Source organism: Polypterus senegalus, chromosome 5 (assembly GCF_016835505.1).
Source record: "Polypterus senegalus isolate Bchr_013 chromosome 5, ASM1683550v1, whole genome shotgun sequence".
Lineage (NCBI taxonomy): Eukaryota > Metazoa > Chordata > Cladistia > Polypteriformes > Polypteridae > Polypterus > Polypterus senegalus.
Genome location: NC_053158.1, coordinates 144,972,995 through 144,990,724, shown reverse-complemented (window position 1 = coordinate 144,990,724; position 17,730 = coordinate 144,972,995).

Genomic DNA, 17,730 nt, shown 5'->3' with positions numbered 1-17,730 from the left:
CTGGAGAGGATTAAGCTCCGCTTTTACTGGCCTGGGATCAATGAGGAGGTCCGGCGGTTCTGTCAATCCTGTCCGAGTGCCAGACCCGCCAGATTCCTAGGAGGGACCGTGCTCCTCTAGTCCCTATTCCCCTCGTGGACATCCCCTTTGAAAGGATAGGGGTCGATTTGGTGGGACCCTGGAGCCCTCAACCCGTGGCCACAAGTATATCCTAGTCATGGTGGACTATGCCACCCGGTACCCAGAGGCGGTTCCCCTGCGCCCGCTAATACTAAAAGCATCGCGGGAACTGGTTAACTTGTTTTCACGCGTGGGCATACCCAAGGAGGTCCTCACGGACCAGGGTACGCCCTTCACTTCGGATACGTTCAAGGAGGTAGCCAAATTACTGCAGATAAAGCACCTGAAAGCGTCAGTCTATCACCCGCAAACTGGCGGGTTGGTGAGCGATTTAATCAGGCGCTTAAGCAGATGCTCCGCAAGGTAGTCAGCGGACGGCAGGAACTGGGACCAGCTCCTCCCGCCGTGCTTTTGCCTACCGGGAGGTACCCCAGGCCTCTACAGGCTTCTCCCCTTTTGAATTACTATACGGGCGACAACCCCGGGGAATCCTCGACATCCTAAAAGAAGGCTGGGAGGCCGAGGCTCTTCCCTCCTCTAACATTTTGGAGTGCGTGCGCAACTGCGACCGACTCACAAAGATCAGGCCCCTCCTAAAAGAGCGCGTGACTCGTGCGCAAGCAGCGCAGGCCGGTGTTACAACCGCAACTCCGTCCTCAGGGAGTTCCGCCCGGGGGACCGAGTTATGGTGCTCGCCCCGACCTCCCACTCGAAGCTGCTCGCTCACTGGCAAGGGCCTTACGAGGTTAAGGAGAGAAAGGACTCGTCGACTATTTGGTAAAACAGCCCAATCGTCGACCGAAAGTGAGAGGATCTATCATGTCAACCTGTTAAAGCCCTGGAGAGATAGAGAGGAGCTCCCCAGCTCCCGTAGGTCACTCTCCCTTTTCGCAAGCACAACTGCCCTTAACCTCGGCGAAGAGCTGACCCCCAGCAGCGGCAGGAGTTAGCCCAAACACTCCGAGCCATCCCGAGGTAGTGGCGAGTCACCCGGCGGACCGCTGATTGAGCGATATAGTCACGGAGCCCGGGGTAATCGTCCGGGAGAGGCCCTACCGACTCCGGAGGCAAAGCAGCGCAGAGGTCGAACTGGAGGTGAAAGCGTATGTTGGACATGGACATAATTGAAGAGAGCCATAGTCCCTGGTCCAGCCCTATTGTCCTCGTCTCCAAGCCAGGCGGCTCCTGGAGGTTCTGTAATGACTTTAGGCGTCTGAATCAGATCTCCAAGTTCGATGCCTACCCCATGCCCGCATTGGCGACCTCCTTGGCGGCTGGAGTGCGGCTCGATATCTGACTACCCTTGACATGACAAAGGGTATTGGCAAATTCCTTTAACGGCATCCGCAAAGGAGAAAACGGCCTTTAGCACCCCTAGCGGGCACTGGCAGTACAAGGTCCTCCCATTTGGGCTGCACGGGCCCGGCGACCTTCCAGCGTCTGGTAGATAGAGTGCTGAAGCCCCACCAGTCCTATAGCGCCGCCTACCTGGATGACGTTGTCATCTATTCCGGCACCTGGGAGGAGCATCTACTGCAGGTCGCAGCTGTCCTCCGAACACTGGCTAAAGCCGGCCTCCGCATAAACCCCCGGAAGTGTTTTTGGATTAAAGGAGGCCAAATATTTAGGCTACCTCGTGGGACAAGGACAGGTGCGGCCACAGAGCTCCAAAGTTAAAGACATCTTAGAATGGCCCCGTCCGAGGACCAAGAAACAGGTGCAGGCTTTCTTGGGGCTTGCGGGTGTACTACCGCCGGATTGTTCCCCGTTTCTCGAAGAGCAGCACCCTTGACTGACCTGACAAAAGGGCGCTCCCTATACGTGGTGTGGACCGACAAAGCAGAACAGCGTTCAGTGACCTAAAGAAGGCCCTAACGCCGGCACCTGTGTTACGGACGCCCGATTTTGGGCTCCGTTTATTCTCCAGACCGGCGCGGACACAGGCCTGGGTGCCGTGCTGAGCCAAAGCGTCGATGGTGTCGAGCACCCTGTGATGTACCTTAGCGGAAACTGATGGACCGGGAGACCGGTGCAGCGGCAGTGGAGAGGGAGGCCTTGGCCATTAAGTGGGCAGTGACCCACCTCCGTACTACCTGCTGGGTGCGAATTCGCTCTGGTGACTGATCACGCTGCACTTCAGTGGATGTCCCTACACAAAGAGTGAATCCGCGGGTCACCAGGTGGTTCCTGGACTTACAGCCGTATAAGTTCACTGTCACTTATCGGCGGGGCACCCTTCAGGCCAATGCCGATGCCCTCTCGTATTCACGACCTCTCGGTTAGGTCCGCCCGACCTGGCGGTCCTGGGCTAAGGGGGATCGTGTCACGCACGCAGTAGGAGGCGCGGATTGATTCGATAGCACCTGGGAAACCACTCGCCGCCAGGGAATGGTGGGGTATTAACTTTCTCCCTCTGCTTCCTCATAGAAAGAAAGACCTTCCTGCACCATAGGCCTGGATTGACCGCAGTCGATACTTCCGCCCTTCCTCCGCCATCTTGCCCTGACGTCATCCTTCCCATCCTCCCTTGCGGTCCTTCCCGACATTCCTCCACTTCCGGCTCCTCCCCAATAAAATGGCGCGGCGCCAGGAGTCGGCGCGCGCATATGAACTGTTTTGTTTATAATTTTGACCAGTTTTTTGTGTGTACAATATACGGGGCGGAAAACCCCAACCCTTGCTACTGTCTCCTCGGTCCTTTACAATATATATATATATATATATATATATATATATATATATATATATATATATATATATATAGTTGTGTACATATATACACACACATACACTATGGGGTGCCAAACAGGCAAATACATTGATTTTGTGAATATATAAAGTCAAAACTTGAATATATAAAGTCAGCGTCAGTATATATAAAGTCAAAACTTGTTTCTGAATATATAAAGTCAAAACTTGAATATATAAAGTCAGCGTCAGTATATATAAAGTCAAAACTTGAATATATAAAGTCAGCGTCGGTATATATAAAGTCAAAACTTTTTTCTAACTTTATATATTCAAGTTTTGACTTTATATATAACGACGCTGACTTTATATATTCAAGTTTTGACTATTTATTCCGACAGTGACTTTATATAATCAAGTTTTGACTTTATATATTCGGGAATGACTTTATATATACAAGTTTTAACTTTATATAGTTAAATTTAGTCATCATTACATAACTTTTTCTTTACCATAGAAATTTAAAAATTAAATTCAACTTCCATTCCTAACAAAGATATTTCTGACGACTAAATAGAACCTACTTACAGTATATCCAAATTCGAGTTATTGAGCCGTCGCCTGCCTGCCTGAATAAGTCACCCTCGCTTCAGCTCTTACTTTTTTACCGTTCATTTAATCATGGCTAGTGGCGGAAAAATTATAAAATTGAAGGAGGATTACACTGAGTATGGCTTTACCAAAACAATTATTGATGGCGAATCGATTATTCATAAAGCTTCAATTGGTGATCTGTTTTTCTGTGTTAACCTCAGATTTTTTCATACTTCTCAAACCAAGGGGGTGCGAGGGTAAAATGAATCGGGAAGCGCTGATCAATGTAATCGGTGTACCAGGAATTCATGCATTGACAGAAGTTCCGCTTTGTTTGTAATGCAAAGTGTGATTAAATGCGTGATTTTTTTAACGCGTTATGGAGCACATGCATCGAAGCTTCTCAGCTGTGCTTGTGCTAAGAAAAGAAACATTTTAAAAATAACGTAACACAATTGTCAATGTAACCTTTTGTAAGTAGTGCCTGGAGGATTCAGTGTGGAGAAACTGTAGAGACAGCGTGTGTATTAACTTGTGGATTTTTCTGTGAGTATTTGGTAGCAGCGTCACAAAGTTGCTTCCGCGTTAGCTGCAGAGCTCAGCTCAGAGTGAAATGAGGTGAATGGGAGGGGAGATGATGACGTGACTCCCCACCGCCTTAACTGTCAATCCCCCACAAACACAGTCTCTCGGAATTTGCATAAGCACAGCCCTTTACCTGAAATTTTAACTTAGTTACAAAGTGATGAAAACTCTTGTTTATATCCTGCGTCCTCTCATTAAACTTGTATCCCGCATTACCCGTGGGCATGACAAATGCCAGCGGCAGCCTGTCAATGAACTTAATTTAAACTTTAGGTTTACACCTTGCTTTGTTTCCGAAGTAGCAGCACTCATGAATATGGTTGTATATGTCACTCGCTCACTTCTTATTGTTTAGCTGCCTTCTCAATTGTATAATGCATGTTTTCTTCAGCGCTTTTTTGAGCTCTTCCTGGTTTTCTACGTACTGCGTTGACAGTCAGTTCACGTGATTACATGGGAGGCGTGATGATGTCACACAAAACTCCGCCCCCACAGGCTTTCGAGCTCAACTCCATTACAGTAAATGGAGAAAAATAGCTTCCAGTTATGACCATTACGCGTAGAATTTTGAAATGAAACCTGACCAACTTTTGTAAGGAAGCTGTAAGGAATGAGCCTGCCAAATTTCAGCCTTCTACCTACACGGGAACTTGGAGAATTAGTGATGAGTCAGTGAGTCAGTCAGTCAGTCAGTGAGGGCTTTGCCTTTTATTAGTATAGATTTTGCTCTTCTTGCAAAACACTCATAAACCAATTTACTCGTAAACCAAGGTTCCACTGTATATACACTCACCTAAAGGATTATTAGGAACACCATACTAATATGGTGTTTGACCCCCTTTCGCCTTCAGAACTGCCTTCTGAAAGCATTCTTTAGAAATGTTGGCCCATATTGATAGGATAGCATCTTGCAGTTGATGGAGATTTGTGGGTTGCACATCCAGGGCACGAAGCTCCCGTTCCACCACAGCCCAAAGATGTTCTATTGGGTTTAGATCTGGTGACTGTGGGGGCCATTTTAGTACAGTGAACTCATTGTCATGTTCAAGAAACCAATTTGAAATGATTCAAGCTTTGTGACATGGTGCATTATCCTGCTGGAAGTAGCCATCAGAGGATGGGTACATGGTGGTCATGAAGGGATAGACATGGTCAGAAACAATGCTCAGGTAGCCCGTGGCATTTAAACGATGCCCAATTGGCACTAAGGAGCCTAAAGTGTGCCAAGAAGACATCCCCCACACCATTACGCCGCCACCACCAGCCTGCACAGTGGTAACAAGGCATGATGGATCCATGTTCTCATTCTGTTTATGCCAAATTCTGACTCTACCATTTGAATGTCTCAACAGAAATCGAGACTCATCAGACCAGGCAACATTTTTCCAGTCTTCAACTGTCCAATTTTGGTGACCTTGTGCAAATTGTAGCCTCTTTTTCCTATTTGTAGTGGAGATGAGTGATACCCGGTGGTGTCTTCTGCTGTTGTAGCCCATCCGCCTCAAGGTTGTGCGTGTTGTGGCTTCACAAATGCTTTGCAGCATACCTCGGTTGTAACGACTGGTTATTTCAGTCAAAGTTGCTCTTCTATCAGCTTGAATCAGTCGGCCCATTCTCCTCTAACCTCTAGCATCAACAAGGCATTTTCGCCCACAGGACTGCCGCATACTGGATGTTTTTTCCCTTTTCACGCCATTCTTTGTAAACCCTAGAAATGGTTGTGCGTGAAAATCCAGTAACTGAGCAGATTGTGAAATACTCAGACCGGCCCGTCTGGCACCAACAACCATGCCATGCTCAAAATTGCTTAAATCACCTTTCTTTCCCATTCTGACATTCAGTTTGGAGTTCAGGAGATTGTCTTGACCAGGACCACACCCCTAAATGCATTGAAGCAACTACCATGTGATTGGTTGATTAGATAATTGCATTAATGAGAAATTGAACAGGTGTTCCTAATAATCCTTTAGGTGAGTGTATATATATATATATATATATATATATATATATATATATATATATATATATATATATATATTCTATGCGTGCACATTCCAGTTGATTTTGCTACTTCTTTCATCATGCTAAGTATCATACCGATTTATTTGCACGAATCCGAGAGAGATGTAGCGGGCCGAGGGGAGGGGGACAGGGCCAAAGGTGCATCGACAAAGTATTGAGCAAAGGCTGTTAATACTTATGTACAGTCAACCTTCGTTTATCGCGGTTAATCCATTCCAGACTCTGCCGCGATAAACAAATTTCCGCAAAGTAGGATTCATTATTTATAAATCAAATATTTTCACAGTTAAGAGCATAGAAAACCTGTTTACAACCTTTTAAATACATTTTCTAACATTAGAGCCCTCTAGACATGAACTAACACCCTTTAGTCAAATGTTTAAACTGTGCTCCATGACAAGACAGAGATGACAGTTCCGTCTCACAAGTAAAAGAATGCAAACATATTTTCCTCTTCAAAGAAGTGTGCGTCAGGAGCAGAGAATGTCAGAGAGAGCGAGAGAAAAGCAAACAATCAAAAATCAATCGGGCTGTTTGGGCTTTTAAGTATGCGAGGCACCGCCAAACAAAGCAGCTACAAGGAAGGCAGCAATGTGAAATTAGTCTTTCAGCATTTTCAGCAGGAGCGTTGGTATCCTCTAGGCAAACAGCCCCTCTGCTCACATCCCCTCCGTCAGGAGCAGAGAATGTCATAGAGAGAGAGACAGAGACAAGCAAGCAATCAAAAATCAATACGGGCTGTTTGGGATTTCAAGTATGCGAAGCACCGCACGGGAAGCATATCGTATATCATTGAGGAGTTTTATTTAATATGTAATACATGCTCTGATTGGGTAGCTTCTCAGCCATCTTGCAATAGCATCCCTTATATGAAATCAACTAGGCAAAGCAACTGAGGATGCATGTACCATAAATTAAAAGAGCCATTGTCCGCAGAAATCCGCGAACCAGCAAAAAATCCGTGATATATATTTAGATATGTTTACATTTAAAATCCACGATAGAGTGAAGCCGCGAAAGTCGAAGCGCGATATAGCGAGGGATCACTGTTCATGTGATTTCTCAGTTTTTATATTTTAAATAAATTTGCAAAAACCTCAAGTAAACTTTTTTCACGTTGTCAAAATGTGGAAAAAGTGATGCGCTGTGAATACTTTCCGGATGCACTGTGTGTATATATATATATATATATATATATATATATATAAAATATATATTAGAATCTCGCATATCCGACATAAACGGGCCGGAAGAACGTCGGATAAGCGAAAATTTTGGATAATGGCAGGTGTTAAGAAAAAGCCTATTAAACGTCAAACTATGTTATAATTTTACACATTACGAACCTAATAATCATGTTTTACAGCAAAACAATGGAATAAATTAACTGAAAAAATGAACGTAGTTACAGAATTGTCTGAAATTAAATACAGCATGTACTGTACTTAAAACGTTCAGTCCTGTGATGATTTAAAGACATTTTTGATCGTAGTCTGCTTTCCTGACAAGTGGTATTTCTTCGCTGTCAAGTCTCGCCATCTTTACAGCATCATTATGTCCATTCCTGTAGCTTCTTTTTGTTGCTCAATGTAATTAATTGCAGTTTCTAGAGCCTTAACTCTGTCACTCATATAGACAACATCCATACGAGCGTATACTGTTTACTACAGCATTGTGACTGCGTGTTTGTGTGTGTTTGTGCTGTAACGTGCGAGTCCCCGTCTTGCACCCAAAAACACGAAGCTGAGTCTCAGTAATTTAGCAAAACCAGCTTTATTAAGCTTGAAACAGCAACAGCGCGGTTATTAATTGTATCGGGATCTGCCATTCTCCTATACACAGACACAGCAGTCAGGCCGGGTCGGGGGAAAGTAATACTGTGCCCTGCGCAATTATAATGTCCCTAGTTCCTTGTAGCGCCCATCGACGGCAGGCGCTTAGCATGTCCACGATCTTTTCGAATTCGCTTTTATGGTGAACTGCTACAGCACTGGGAGACTGCGATTGCTTTGGGGCGCTCTTCCGCATGTCATCCCATTGGGTGGAATCCCACAAGAGTTTAGAAACTCACTCACACCAGCCATGATTCTTTTCAAAGGTAAAGTGCAGGTTAGAGCAACAAAAAATAGACTACGCTCACACAAGCAACTTGCAGTTCTTGTTGCCAATTGTTGCTTTTTTTGTTTTTGTGGTGGGACGTTGGATAATACGGAATGTTGGATAAGCGAGACTCTACTGTATATATATATATATATATATATATATATATATGTATATATATACAGTGCATCCGGAAATTATTCACAGCTCATCACTTTTTCTACATTTTGTCATGTTACAGCCTTATTCTTTTATTATGGATTAAATTCATTTTTCTCCTCAGAATTCTACACACAACACCCCATAATGACACCGTGAAAAAAGTTTACTTGAGGTTTTTGCAAATTTAGTACAAATAAAAAAAACTGAGAAATCACATATACATAAGTATTCACAGCCTTTGTCATGAAGCTCAAAATTGAGCTCAGGTGCATCCTGTTTCCGCTGATCATCCTTGAGATGTTTCTGCAGTTTAATTGGAGTCCACCTGTCAGAGCACAAACCAAGCATGAAGTCAAAGGAATTGTCTGTAGACCTCCGAGACAGAATTGTCTCAAGGCACAAATCTGGGAAAGGTTACAGAAAAATCTCTGCTGCTTTGAAGGTCCCAATGAGCACAGTGGCCTCCATCATCCGTAAGTGGTAGAAGTTCGAAACCACCAGGACTCTTCCTAGAGCTGGCCAGCCATCTAAACTGAACGATTGGGGGAGAAGGGCCTTAGTCAGGGAGGTGACCAGATGGTCACTCTGTCAGAGCTCCAGAGGTCCTCTGTGGAGAGAGGAGAACCTTCCAGAAGGACAACCATCTCTGCAGCAATCCACCAATCAGGCCTGTATGGTAGAGTGGCCAGACGGAAGCCACTCCTTAGTAAAAGGCACATGGCAGCCTGCCTGGAGTTTCTCAAAAGGCACCTGAAGGACTCTCACACCATGAGAAACAAAATTCTCTGGTCTGATGAGACAAATATTGGTGTGAATGCCAGGCGTCACGTTTGGAGGAAACCAGGCACCGCTCTTCACCAGTCCAATACCATCCCTACAGTGAAGCATGGTGGTGGCAGCATCATGCTGTGGGGATGTTTTTCAGTGGCAGGAACTGGGAGACTAGTCAGGATAAAGGGAAAGATGACTGCAGCAATGTACAGAGACATCCTGGATGAAAACCTGCTCCAGAGCGCTCTTGACCTCAGACTGGGGCGACGGTTCATCTTTCAGCAGGACAACGACCCTAAGCACACTGCCAGGATATCAAAGGAGTGGCTTCAGGACAAATCTGTGAATGTCCTTGAGTGGCCCAGCCAGAGCCCAGACTTGAATCTGATTGAACATCTCTGGAGAGATCTTAAAATGGCTGTGCACCGACGCCACTCCTCCAACCTGATGGAGCTTGAGAGGTGCTGCAAAGAGGAATGGGCGAAACTGGCGAAGGATAGGTGTGCCAAGCTTGTGGCATCATATTCAAAAAGACTTGAGGCTGTAATTGCTGCCAAAAGTGCATCGACAAAGTATTGAGCAAAGGCTGTGAATACTTATGTACATGTGATTTCTCAGTTTTTTAATTTTAAATAAATTTGTAAAAATCTCTATTAAACTTTTTTCACGTTGTCATTATGGGGTGTTGTGTGTAGAATTCTGAGGAAAAAAATGAATGTAATCCATTTTGGAATAGGGCTGTAACATAACAAAATGTGGAAAAAGTGATGCGCTGTGAATACTTTCTGGGTGCACTGTATATACTAATATATATATATATATGTGTGTGTGTGTATGTATATGTGTATATATTTATATATGCATATATATCATATATATGTAATGTGTGTGTGTAATAATAATAATTCATTACATTTATATAGCGCTTTTCTCAGTACTTAAAGCGCTATCCACACAAGGATGAACCGGGAAGCGAACCCACAATCTTCCAGTCTCCTTACTGCATAGCAGCTGCACTACCGCTGTGTGTTTGTCTGTTACCTTGTGTTGTTTGTTCTGATGGCCAAGAAATATGTTCACACTCTCATTTTTTAACAAATTTCTGATTCAATTGTCTAAACGTTTCTTTAAATATCATGCAGTTGTGCCTTCCCCCTCCCCCCCCGTTGCTTTCTTCACTGTTCTCAGCTACACAGGGCTGTGGGGTGAGTGGTTGTTCATTTTAACATTTTTTTTAATCGTTCAGTATCGATTTTCATTACTGTGTATTTGAATACATTTAATTAGTACAAATTTGAACTAATAACACTACTAACAGCAGGCACTGTGGTTTTGGTTGTGAAATTTTGACACCTACCTCACATATCCCCATTTTGTCCACAAACACAGAGAGGCACTGTTCATAATGGCAGTGAGATATTCATGGAGGTGCATCCATGCCAAATCATGGTTGGCCATGAAATGCTACAGGGATATGTTGGTGTGCTTGTGGTTGGGAAGCCATGAGGTTTTCTCATTCCAGATCACCAGCAGGGTATCCGATTGGCTCCATGTGTAGTGAAGGGGCGACTTTGCTATGCTGTGCTACTGTGCTGCTCTACACATCTTCAAAATAAAAGTATCCAGACTGCAATGAGCTTGAATCCTGCCATGAACAGCCTTGCACAAGGAGCACGATGGCCTGACAACTGGCAAGTGAGATTAATGAAAGGTTGACCCGCGACAGCGACATCACAGAGGCAGCTGCTCCTTCTCATATAATGTCTCATTCTGTAACAAGACAGGGTCTGCATTGAAGAGGAAGCCAATAAGAAATCCCTGTTTAATAAACATGCCAAAATGCAATTTATCTTCTTTATTACAAAAGTAATTGCTGCTTTGAACAAAAAGTCCCCATTTATGATTCACATCCAAATGCTAAACGCCAACATCTAGAATGAATTTCTTCATGAAATTCATTGCAGCAGTGAATCTTGGCCCTGTTGTTCTTTCACCAACTAAACAGGAATGGATGTGTCTTTTGAGAGATATATAGATATATATACTGCTCAAAAGAATTAAAGGAACACTTTTTAATCAGAGTATAGCATAAAGTCAATGAAACTTATGGGATATCAATCTGGTCAGTTAAGTAGCAGAGGGGGTTGTTAATCAGTTTCAGCTGCTGTGGTGTTAATGAAATTAACAACAGATGCACTAGAGGGGCAACAATGAGATGACCCCCAAAACAGGAATGGTTTAACAGGTGGAGGCCACTGACATTTTTCCCTCCTCATCTTTTCTGACTGTTTCTTCACTAGTTTTGCATTTGGCTACAGTCAGTGTCACTACTGGTAGCATGAGGCGATACCTGGACCCTACAGAGGTTGAACAGGTAGTCCAACTTCTCCAGGATGGCACATCAATACGTGTCATTGCCAGAAGGTTTGCTGTGTCTCCCTGCACAGTCTCAAGGGCATGGAGGAGATTCTAGGAGACAAGCAGTTACTCTAGGAGAGCTGGAGAGGGCCATAGAAGGTCCATAACCCATCAGCAGGACCAGTATCTGCTCCTTTGGGCAAGGAGAAACAGGATGAGCACTGCCAGAGCCCTACAAAATGACCTCCAGCAGGCCACTAGTGTGAATGTCTCTGACCAAACAACCAGAAAGACTTCATGAGGGTGACCCAAGGGCCCCATGTCCTCTAATGGGCCCTGAGCTCACTGCCCAGCAGCATGCAGCTCGATTGGCATTAGCCATAGAATACCAGAATTGGCAGATGCACCACTGGTGCCCTGTGCTTTACAGGTGAGAGCAGGTTCACCCTGAGCACGTGACAGAAGTGAAAGGGTCTGGAGAAGCCATGGAGAACATTATGCTGCCTGTAACATCATTCAGCATGAGCAGTTTGGTGGGGGTTACTGATTGTCTGGGGAGGCATATCCATGGAGGGTCACACAGACCGCTACAGGCTTGACAAAGGCACCTTGGCTGCCATTAGGTATCAGGATGAAATCCTTGGACCCATTGTCAGACCCTATGCTGATACAGTGGCTCCTGGTGCACGACAATTCCTGGCCTCATGTGGTGAGAGTATGCAGGCAGTTCCTGGAGGATGAAGGAATTGATACCATTGACTGGCCACCACACTTTCCTGACCTAAATCCAATAGAACACCTCTGGGACATTATATTTTGGTCCATCCAATGCCACCAGGTTGCACCTCAGACTGTCCAGGAGCTCAGTGATGCCCTGGTCCAGATCTGGGAGGAGATCCCCCACAACACCATCTGTCATCTCATTAGAAGCATGCACCGATGTTGTCAGGCATGTATACAAGAACACAGGGTCATACAAAGTGCTGCGTACAATTTTGAGTTGCTGCAATTAAATTTTGGCAAAATGGACTAGCCTGCCACATAATTTTTCACTCTGATTTTTGGGGCGTCTTTGAATTCAGGGCTCTGTAGGTTGATCATTTTCATTTCCATCAAGCGATGTGGCATCCTTTCGTTCCTAACACATTACCCAGTCTATATCAGTATAGATATCCAGGAGGATTTCTTTTTCCCATTGAGACCTGATGTGTTTTCAAAGTGTTCCTTTAATTTTTTTGAGCAGTATATATATATATATATATATATATATATATATATATATATACACACACACACACACACACACACTGTATTATACAATACAACAGGGTAGCACATGAGGGCAATTGTGGCCTTACACCTCCCAGTAACTGAATGGAGTTGTCCCGCTCTGCCAAAGATGTGCACAGTACATTAATGTGCATCTGTATGATGACTGGTTTGGTGCGAGCAAGGAGGACATTGGTACTCTAAACCAAAACTGAAAAAATACGACAGGCTTGAAAGCCTAATTAAACCAAATGGAAAATCGTCACCATCATTACTAGGGTCACCCCTGGTTCCCCAAACCTTTTAAACCAATTTCTGGGCACCACACTACAATATTTTTAATATTTTCATCCTTTAAGTTGCTTCCTATACAAAGCAGGTGTCTATGTTACTTGATTCACCTGCTTTTCTGGTGTTGATTAATCATGCCATAGTAGTGGGTACCAGTCTTGCCACTGTATACCAGTGCATTGAAAAGAGGCCACCACACCAACAAATACCCAATGAGTCCTGACTTGTGGCCTGCAATATGTCAACAAACAATGTGGTGTGAAAAGAGGAATGTCATTATATCGTCACTGCTGGGCTACAACAGTCAACAACACAAACAGTTCCAGTTCCATTAGTAAAGAAAGAAAGGTGGTGTAGTTACAGCAGGCTGAAGAAAACAAACTCTGGTTGGCCTGGTATGCTAAATCCTGGTCCCTGCAAACGAACCAAAGGAAAGGGTAAAAACTAATGGATCCATCTTGGCAGGGGTCAATGACAACACAGGCTGGTGGTCTTGGTGTAACTGACCTGAATGTGTTTTTGGATTCCTTGATAAGAGCAATGAAACCTTTTAGCGTCACAGAAAGCCAATGGTGATCAGCTGCAGTGTGTGCCATCACGACTCCAACATACCCACCTACAACATGTGAAGAAATGGACTGAGCGTTTTTGAGTCGAGATCCACCAGCCATGCTGGATTTCCCAAAGCGTATTGAGTCCCTGGACTGACAATAAGCTCAGAAGAAATGAGTGAAGAATTCTTTATGAGGTACACTAGATGGATCTAATAAATTGCCACATTAACATTTACCATATGATCCATAGTGTTGGTGAAAAGCTCTGGGGTATGGATTAAATCATTTCTTAGTTTCTGAATGGTGCATTTTACAGGAACACTAGCACTAGGATATCATTCCACAAATCCCTCCCCTGTCAGCTTGATGGAGCCTGAATGAACGTGAAGCTCCACAATCAAAATGCACTGTTCCAATGAATACAACATGTCTTCTCGCCAAGAAGCATAAAAATAACAAAATGAGACCTACACAGGGACTTCCCGCTAACGGCACCGGAGTACATGTATGGCTGCAAAAACAAAAGGGACTTTTCTTGCTAAACTCCATGTAATTGGCCATTACGTGACTGAAGCTCCATTTTTTTTTCCTAATTATAAAACCAGTTTTATTCCATCATATGGTAGATGATACTCCAAAAAGCTGTTGTGACAAAAGCCGCTATACCTGTGCTCAACCTGGCACAGACAGACGCAGGAGGCACACTGATAAAACAAATGTTTTATTTTTCTTTTCTTCACCTGTGGGCAATGCCTTCCCCGTTCCCACAGGTACAACACAATTCCAATAAGCACAAGTCCACACAATTCTTCTTCTCTTTTCTCCACCACTTGTCTCGGGCAAGCGTCATCCACTGCCCAGCTGACTCTGACTCCCGGCGTGGTGGCTTACTGGCTCCTTTTATAGCCCACCCGGAAGTGCTCCAGGTGTTTGACGACCTACTTCCGGCTGCACCTCCGAGTGTGGCAGAATAGCCGGCCACATAAGCTCAGGAACAAATGCAGCGCCCCCTGGCGGCACCCTTAGAGCACAACAGGGTCGTAGAGAACTCCATTTCCCATGAAGCCCTGTGGGAATCCGAGGCACCACCGCCACCCAGGGGGGCTACTGTCCCAGGGGAGGTACTGTTCAGTCTATACTTGTTCCGCTGGACCATGCATAGAAGAGGCGTCCCAGCCGGGCAAGAGCCCTGGCCATCCGCCACACTGTACAAACTCACATGAGTTACAGTTAAAGAATTTGTGTTTTTAGTAACACGTGCATCCCCTGAAAGTAGAAGTATTTGCCCACCGTGAATTTTTCTAAGTTTGTGGATTGGTAAAATGCAGCGCTTTCCTCTTATCAGAGTGCACTGAAATCTGATTTCAAGGCATTAAGAGTAGTAATAATATTGTCAAGTGTACGGCGAAATTCTTACTTGCAACGCGTTGGCCCTCTTGAGGTTTTGGGTACCAGCGATTTTGTCCAAGTTCTGTCACATTCGATCAGCACTTGTCCCTGACAGTCTTGACCACTTTCTCTTTTTGTGTTATTAGAACTTAACCTCCCAGGTCGTAGTGTTGCATGATTTTCTGTTGTGAATTCCCATTTTTTTATGTATTTCTTCCTCTTTTGCTTATTGTCATTATAGGCTTTAAGTTTATTTAATTGTAGCGATCCGGTGCCGCTCACATTCACACCATCGATAGGACAGTGATTTATTTATTATTTTGGTGGGCATGCACCCAGCCTTGGCCCGACCCGTGCACACTCACAGAGACACGAATCGATCAAATGAGTGAAATATATTAAGTGTAAAATCAAATATTAACAACAAAAATCAGACAACATTCCCCTTCGGCGATACAAATATAATACACAACAATCAGCGCCAACAATAAAGACTCACTCCTATCACAGTTCCAACGGCAGAAATGGATGAAATGGTATGGAGTAAAGATGACGATCCCAGGAACAACTTCCGTAATAAATTAATTAAACAGTCCTACTGGTAGACCTGAGCGCTCCCGCCAAAAATGCACAACAACTAATCCACCACTATTTACACGACAGGCAGGCACGAGACACGACATTGATCATTACGAGAAACGAGCCAGGGTATAAATGACTTGATAGCGAGTACGTTGGATGGAATACACAGTAACACAGACCTATTGTTGCTGCTTCGCCAGCCCGCTTTTCAAGTTTCCTGCTGGCTCTTCTTGTCCCCAGCGGCCCCTGCATCCATTTCAGACTTCCAATGAGGGCAATCCCCCTCGGGCGTGCTGGGAAATGGAGTCCTTCTAGTGGTAGCATTGCTACAAAATGATAATTTTACATTGGGCAGCACCATGTGTAGCACTCCTTCCTGACAGCTTCCAAGTTTGATTCACGGCCTTGTCAATGCTCATCTGGACTTTGGGAATCTAAATGTTTTTTTCTCTGTGCTTAATGTAATGGAAGGCTTTCATTTGAAATAGTGTGATGGACTGATGCTCTTCTCAGTTCCAGTCGGTTTCTGCTCTTTCCTAGTTGCGAACCTGCCTGTGTGTATGCTGGCTTCATTTTTTATCTCAGAACCCAAATAGTAACCAGTTCCATAGGGCTTTTTCTTGTTATAAATTCTCACATACAGAGATGTAAGAGATCAACTTCCAGAAAACATTTTTTAACACAACACAAAGCAAAATTACCACATATCAGAAATAGGATATAGTGCATAATTTCTTAAATGATGGACTTAAACACAGAACTGGGCCAGGTTGCTGGATTTTGGGTAAAGCAGAGTCACGAATCACTGCTGTATTTAATAGGAAAGGACCACATACAATTTTTGAAGTGTCTCACGATCATTCATCACAGGCAGTTTAATCAATCGACACTGCTTACTGTCAGCAGCGATTCTCCAAGAGGGACCCAACCAATTTACTCCCACCCCCACCAAGCCCCCTAATATGACAATCGTCATGTAATGTGTCTTAAAGAGATACCAAGAAGATTGGGGCAAAAGAGTAAGAAAAACTGCACGTGTATATAAATGTCATCCATTGTTTATTCAGCCTATCCAGGCAGGAACTAGCTATCGATGTGGCTTTTTCTTATCTACATGTTACAACAGATGGCATTAAAGCTGGCTCATGTAGTGTGGTGAGATTAACTAATTAGAAGTAGTCCACTGAAGTCTGACGAGTTTAGAAGTTAAGGACGCATAAACATGAAGAAACGCAATGAACACCAAATGTGCACAGGCAAGGAGGAACAAGAGGCCAGAAGACTTTGACATGTTAATGTGCTGTCAGATGAGGAAAACATTGAGTAGTTTCTAAAAATGGTGGTGAAAAAAGTATTATGGATGGGGTGGCGGGTGTCCCGACTAGGCTTTCACAGCCTAAATGTTTTCTCTACCTTTACTTTCTTTTGTTACCTTTTTTAATTTTTCTTTCACACAAACATGCTAATGCAACCGTTCTCTAACTCTACTTAAATTATTTTACTATTCCACACATGAATTAAGGAAGTTCCTCCTAAGAAACAGTTGACATTTTTGATAATATTTTTATACTGCATTAGTCAAAGTTATCCTAACAACAATGGGGGCCACTACAGAAAGGACACCGATCCATTATGGCAGGGAAGTCAGACTCTCATCCTGGAGGGCTGGCTGCAGTGACTGCAAATTTTTGTTCCTGCCACCATAATTAGAACCGATTTTCTTAATAAGCAGTCAAACATTAAAGAGACAAAACAGAAGCCAAGAGATGACCAGGAAACTCTGGGGTCTCAAACAATTCTGAAGGGTCACCATTTTTACTGCCAACTCCTATTCAGCGGGTAACCTCCTTAGCATAATGTTTACTATTAGAAAAATTAACCAAAAATAACAAGAAAACCAACAAGAAAAAAAGGTTATGTGCAACAGAAACGTAATATGTTTTGAAACAGTCACTAACACACAGCTGGACACTGCAATAGGAACATTAAAAGCACGTTTCTTTGTGCACTTTTCTCATTTTGTTCTGTTGCTTGTGACGAGTGGGTACACCGTCAATGCCTGAACCGCACAATCAACATGCCCATTGTGTTATGGTGACTTTCACATTTCCCCTGACAGGAACATTGACAATTGCTGCATCATAAACAGTGCTTAGGGGGCTAACATCTTTCTTCTCCTTCCAGGTCACTGTGATCACTTTGCCCTTTTGCCATTAATTCACCCAGCCTACGAGGGTGATGTAGC